Source organism: Cajanus cajan, chromosome 1, assembly GCF_000230855.2.
Source record: "Cajanus cajan strain Asha chromosome 1, NIPB_CcT2T_4, whole genome shotgun sequence".
NCBI classification, from domain to species: domain Eukaryota; kingdom Viridiplantae; phylum Streptophyta; class Magnoliopsida; order Fabales; family Fabaceae; genus Cajanus; species Cajanus cajan.
In genome coordinates this window covers 25960579-25967321 of record NC_138517.1, presented here as the reverse complement: position 1 = coordinate 25967321, position 6743 = coordinate 25960579, and the positions used below count along the sequence as shown (strand labels likewise).

The 6743-nt window shown below is 38.7% G+C and overlaps 1 non-coding gene across 1 annotated transcript; it reads right to left on the bottom strand.

The window, feature by feature from the left end:
* Nucleotides 1-262: 262 nt before the first annotated feature.
* On the bottom strand, nt 263-369 carry LOC145953986 (small nucleolar RNA R71). The gene has a single exon (XR_014431198.1). It is a non-coding gene; the product is annotated as a small nucleolar RNA R71 (small nucleolar RNA).
* Between the last annotated feature and the right edge of the window lie 6374 nt (nt 370-6743).

Genomic DNA, 6743 nt, shown 5'->3' with positions numbered 1-6743 from the left:
AGTGAATATGCTCAAACAGAACACCTTTGGAGGACTACCATCAGAAGATCCTAATGACCACTTAGAGGGGTTCTTGGAAATCTGTGAGACCCAGCAATTTGATGATGAAGTTTCTGATGGAATGCGACTCCGCTTATTCTCACTCACCTTGAGAGATAAGGCAAAGGTGTGGCTAAGAACAGTGCCTAGAGAAAAGATAGCAACTTGGGAATTATGTGAAAGAGCTTTTCTAGAGAAATTCTTTCCTCCTTCTAAAACTAAAGAATTGAGGAAGAAAATCACTAATTTCCAACAAGGCACTGGAGAGACTATTTATGAAGCATGGGAGCGGTTCAAAGGATATCTTCAAGCATGCCCACAACATGGCTTCAACCGTTGGCTTACCATCCAATTTTTCTTTGAAGGATTGGACCAACAAAGCACCATGATATTAGACTCAGCAGCTGGAGGATCTTTCATGGGGAAACCTATTAATGACTGCATGATTATTTTGGAAAATGTAGCCTCAAATCACAGCCAATACAGTGAAAGAGAAGTCACAGCAAGGAAAGGAACTCCGGGGCGATATGAAGTGAACAATATTGAGTTACTCTTAGCAAAATTTGATACTCTTAATCAAAGATTAGACAAGATGGAAAAAGCTAAGGTTAATTCAGTGGCTACAAATCAAGTATGTGACCTTTGTAGGGAACAAGGGCACACTGCAGTAGATTGTACCTCAATTTTTACTGGAGAAAAAGAAGATACTACTGAACAGGTGGCAGCTTCTCATAATTTCTATGACACTCCTCGAAGAGAGAAGAGTAATCCATATTCCAACACATACAACCCTGGTTGGAAGAATCATCCTAACTTTTCTTGGAAGAATAACCCAGTTCAAGGAACTAGCAATCAGCAACCTAATTTTCGTCCGTCCAATCACTTCATTAATGGGGAAGGAAATCCAGTACAGACACCCTCAATTCAACAAAGTGTTTCAAGATTAGAAAACCTTATGGAGAATTTTGTCACTAATCAAAAACAGACCAATGATTCAATGGCAAATTCTATTCAAAATCTTGCTGTCAAGGTTGAGAATATTACTCTCCACAACAAGATGCTGGAAAATCAAATTGCACAGTTGATGCCTAGTTCAAACAATTCTCCAGGTAAGTTCCCAGGTAAAACAGTTGCAAACCCAGCTGAAAATGTTAATGCTGTTACTTTAAGGAGTGGGAAGAAATTAGACGGACCTGTGTCTAATCAAAATGATAATATTGAGATTGATGAAGACGCTTCTCCTATGGTTGAAAAACCTGAAAAAGAGAGATTAGAAAAAGAAAAAGTATCTTCATCAAAGCCTCAAACTGTTTATCACCCTCCAATTCCTTTTCCTCAAAGGTTAGCAAGGACTAAACTTGATAGACAATTTGAAAATTTTTTAAATATGATCAAACAAGTGTATGTAAACATTCCATTTGTAGAAGCTCTACAACAGATGCCTACATATGCTAAATTTCTTAAGGATCTTTTAGCTAACCGAAGGAAATTGGATGATAGAGAGACTGTTACATTGATCCATCATAATTTGCCCAAAAAACTTAAGGATCCTGGTAGTTTCTCTATACCTTGTCTCATTGGAAATCTAAGGTTTGAAAAAGCCTTATGTGACCTTGGGGCAAGTATCAGTTTAATGCCTTTATCAATTTGCAAGAAATTAGATATGGGAGAATTAAAGCCTACAGCAATGTCAATCCAGTTAGCAGATAGATCTATAAAATATCCCATAGGAATTTTAGAAGATGTTCCAGTTAAGATAGGTAAATTTTTAATTCCGGGAGATTTTGTTGTTTTAGAAATGGAAGAGGACAAACAAATACCAATCATACTAGGTAGACCATTTTTGGCTACAGCAGGCGTGATAGTAGATGTCAAACATGGAAAATTGTCCTTATCCATTAATGATGAAACAATGGAATTTAATATTGCTAAATCTGTTAGACAACCTTCTCTTGAAAATATTTGCTGCAGGGTTGATATATTGCCTAAAGACATGGAGGAAGAAGTCATGAGATCTATTTTGAGGGATCCCTTGGAGAATTTTCTAGTTGGAGGAAAGCACATAGATCTTGAGGGGATTCAACCTAATTATGCTTGCTTGATCGATTCAAGTCCCCCGTGTAAAGAAAAAGATCCTCTAGTAGAAAGTCTTCTTGAGTCTTCAACAGATTGGCAAGAAGAAAACTCTCCAAAGTTAGAACTTAAACCACTTCCTTCATCTTTAAGGTATGAGTTTTTGGGGGCTAATTCCACTTATCCAGTCATAGTAAATTCAGCTTTAAATGCAAAAGAAACTGAAAAACTTCTCAATGAGTTGAGAAAATTTAGAAAAGTTATTGGATATACTATGGCTGATATAAAGGGAATTAGTTCTTCATTTTGTATGCATCGCATCTTCTTGGAGGAAGGATCCAAACCTTCTGTTGAAGCTCAAAGAAGACTAAATCCCAAGATGAAAGAAGAGGTAAAGAAAGAAATTTTGAAATTATTGGATGCTAAGGTAATTTATGCTATATCTGATAGTCCTTGGGTAAGTCCAGTTCATGTGGTTCCTAAGAAAGGTGGGATGACAGTAGTTAAAAATGATAATAATGAATTAATTCCCACAAGAACTGTGACTGGGTGGCGTATGTGTGTTGATTATAGAAAATTAAATAATGCCACTAGAAAGGATCACTTTCCCTTACCTTTTATTGATCAAATGCTTGAAAGGTTAGCAATGCATTCATACTTTTGTTATTTGGACGGATACTCCGGTTTTCATCAAATCCCTATTCATCCATTAGACCAAGAGAAAACTACTTTTACATGTCCCTATGGTACTTTTGCTTATAGGAGAATGCCTTTTGGCCTATGTAATGCACCTGCTACCTTTCAAAGATGTATGACTGCAATCTTTAGTGATTTATTAAAAAAAGAGATGGAAGTTTTCATGGATGACTTTTCAGTTTATGGTATTTCCTTTGATGACTGTCTATTAAATCTAACTAAAGTATTGCAGCGTTGCTCTGAAGTGAATTTAGTCTTAAATTGGGAAAAATGTCATTTTATGGTACAAGAACGAATTGTCTTAGGACACCTAATATCTGGGAGAGGAATTGAGGTAGATAGAGCAAAAATAGAAGTAATTGATAAATTGCCTCTTCCAATTGATGTTAAAGGTGTTAGAAGTTTCTTAGGGCATGCCGGTTTCTACCGAAGGTTTATTAAAGATTTTTCAAAAATCTCTAAACCATTATCTAATCTACTTGTGAAAGAGGTACCTTTTAACTTTGATGTTTCTTGTAAGAATGCATTCTACAGGTTGAAAGAAGCTCTCACTACAGCTCCTATTCTGCAAACTCCTGACTGGAGCCTTCCTTTTGAAATCATGTGTGATGCAAGTGACTATGCTATAAGAGCTGTATTGGGACAAAGAAAGGACAAGAAGGTTCATGCTATATACTATGCCAGCAAGACTCTTGATGAAGCCCAAGCCAATTATGCAACAACAGAAAAAGAATTGTTAGCAGTCGTCTATGCTTTTGAAAAGTTCAGATCTTATCTTGTCGGGTCTAAGGTTATTGTTTACACAGATCACTCTGCCCTAAAGTATCTTTTTAATAAAAAGGATGCTAAACCTAGGCTCCTCAGATGGATTCTCCTTTTACAAGAATTTGATTTAGAGATTGTGGACAGAAAGGGAGTAGAAAATGTAGTAGCTGATCATCTCTCTCGACTTCCACAAGACCAAGCAACAAAGGAGGAACTCCCTATTAATGACAGCTTCCCAGACGAAAAGCTTTTAGCAGTTGTTGTGAAAAACAGTCCCTGATATGCAGATTATGCGAATTACTTAGCATGTGGAGTCCTTCCTGAAGACTTTAATTATCAACAAAAGAAGAAATTCTTTAGTGACCTTAACAGCTTTATTTGGGATGAACCTTACCTATATAAGAGGTGTAGAGATGGTATCTACAAAAGGTGTATCTCAGAAGAAGCAGCTCCTCACATCATTCACTCATGTCATTCTTCCGCATATGGAGGGCATGCTAGTACGTCAAAAACTGCAGCTAAAATTCTACAATCTGGTTTTTACTGGCCAAACTTATTTAAGGATACTTGGAAGATGGTAAATTCTTGTGACCAATGCCAAAGATCAGGGAATATATCCAGGAAACATGAAATGCCATTAAATGGGATTTTAGAAGTAGAAATTTTTGATGTATGGGGAGTAGATTACATGGGACCATTCCCAAGTTCTAAAGGTTACAAGTTCATATTAGTTGCAGTTGATTATGTGTCCAAGTGGGTAAAAGCGATTCCCGCTCAAACGAGTGATTCAAATACTGTCATTAAACTCTTCAAAAGAATTATATTTCCAAGATTTGGGGTCCCAAGAGCTGTGATCAGTGATGGAGGCTCACATTTTATTGAAAGAAAGTTTGAATCTCTCTTAAAAAAGTATGGAGTCACTCACAAGGTTGGTACACCTTATCACCCTCAAACAAGTGGACAGGTAGAAATATCCAACAGAGAAATCAAAAAGATTCTTGAGAAGACTGTATCTACAACAAGAAAGGACTGGTCTTTAAGATTAGATGAAGCTCTTTGGGCCTACAGGACTGCTTACAAAACACCTATTGGCATGTCTCCATTTAGGCTGATTTATGGCAAATCTTGCCATCTTCCTGTAGAGCTAGAACACAAGGCTTTGTGGGCAATAAAATACTTCAACTATGACCTAAAGGATGCTGGAGAAAAAAGGAAATTGGAACTCAATGAGCTTGATGAAATCAGATTAGACTCATATGAAAATGCTAAGATTTACAAAGAAAGAACAAAGAGGTGGCATGACAAGTATATACACAGAAGAGAATTCAAGCAAGGGGACTCGGTGCTATTATTTAATTCCAGACTCAGATTGTTTCCTGGAAAATTGAAGTCAAGATGGTCAGGGCCTTTTACAGTTCAAAAAGTATATCCCTATGGAGCTGTAGAAATCAGAAACGATAAAGGCGACATATTCAAGGTCAATGCACAGAGATTGAAGTTATATTTCCATGGGGAACACTTAGAAAAATTATACTCTATGGTTCTTCAGGAACCTACTCAAGCATCATGAAAAAAAAATAAAAAATAAATAAAAAATAAAAAATAAAAAATAAAAAAAAATTTCAGAGTTCCAGAGAGAATCACGACCGTGATTCTAAATCACGGGCGTGATCTTCTCTGGAAAATTTTTTGGAAAACTCCAGAGAGAATCACGACCGTGACTCTAAATCACGGGCGTGATCTTCTCTGGAAAATTTTTTGGAAAACTCCAGAGAGAATCACGGCCGTGATTTCCAATCACGCCCGTGATTCCCTGCTGAGGCTCAACAGATACAACCCGTGATTTTTGAAATTCCCCTTTCCCTTATATATTTTTCCCCCTCCTTTTACATTCTCACTTCTCTCAAACTTACGAACTCTGCCCATTCTCTCTTTTCTTCTCTCCCAAACCCTAGCTTCTCACTTCTTCTTCCTCTTCTTCCCTCTTCCTCCCACATTCACTCCTTCCGTTCATCCATGGCTCCCAAGCGCACCCGTACCGTTGGTTCGTCCTCCACCGCTTCCGATACCCACAGTTACGAGGAAGAAGCAAGTGAAATTCTGCACCTTCCTCCGAGGTTCTATCGGAACGATGAACAGCGTGAGCGGAACGAGGTATTACGCTTCCGCACTATCCATCCTACCAGGTATCTCGACTTCCCATTTATTCGTAAGTTGGGTTTACGTGCTGATATCAATTTCATGTTAACTAACATTGGGTGGACAACCTTTGCTACCATGCATAATGATGTTGTTTATCCTCGACTAGTTCTTGAGTTCTTGAGCTCTCTCCACACGGAAATATTATCTGGGCCAAATTGTTCTGAAGGTTTGATTTCTTTCCGTATGTTTAACCAAGAACACGAATTAACCCTGGCTCAGTTCAATAATATTTTTGGATTTCTCACTGGAGGGAGCACGAGAACCCCAAGTTCTTTCAACCCTGGTTCTTTTTGGTATAGTTTGACAGGTACAAGTAATTGGGTCGCTGGAAAATGTAATTCCTCTGCTTTCCGCCATCCCGCCATCCGTATTATGCACCGCTTTATTGCCTCTACTATTTTGGCCCGAGGTGATTCTGAAGGAAAGGTTCGTTTGAGCGACCTTTTACTTTTATGGGCTATGATGGAAAACAGAGAGGAGCCTATTGATTCTGGCAGTCATTTGGCACGACAGTTCCAGAGTATTTCCAATACCAGCCACGGTGCGATTGTGAATGGCGGCCTCATTACCACTATAGCCAAACACCTTGGCTATCACGCTTGGCTGGACCAGTTAGAACCACTCCCTGGAAGCCGTACTATTAATTTTGCTACCTGCTCTTCTATGAACTGCATTGCGAAAGATGAAGATGATAAATACTACTTTGTAGTAACCCAGTCGGGAGTGCACCACCAGTTACCAAATCCAACATACACCGTGAAGAACCGGGCTACACGGCAGTTTCCACTGGAGCCATTAGAGGACCTACCTCCAGCAGCTGAGGAAGCGGCTCCTGCAGATGAGGAAGCAGCTCCTGAACAACCCCCTCTACATCCTGGACCTGAGGTGGACAATGCTGCTATCCTGGCAGCTATTCAATCAATGGATAACCGGCTGAAACAAATGGATGAACGCCAGCAGCATTATAA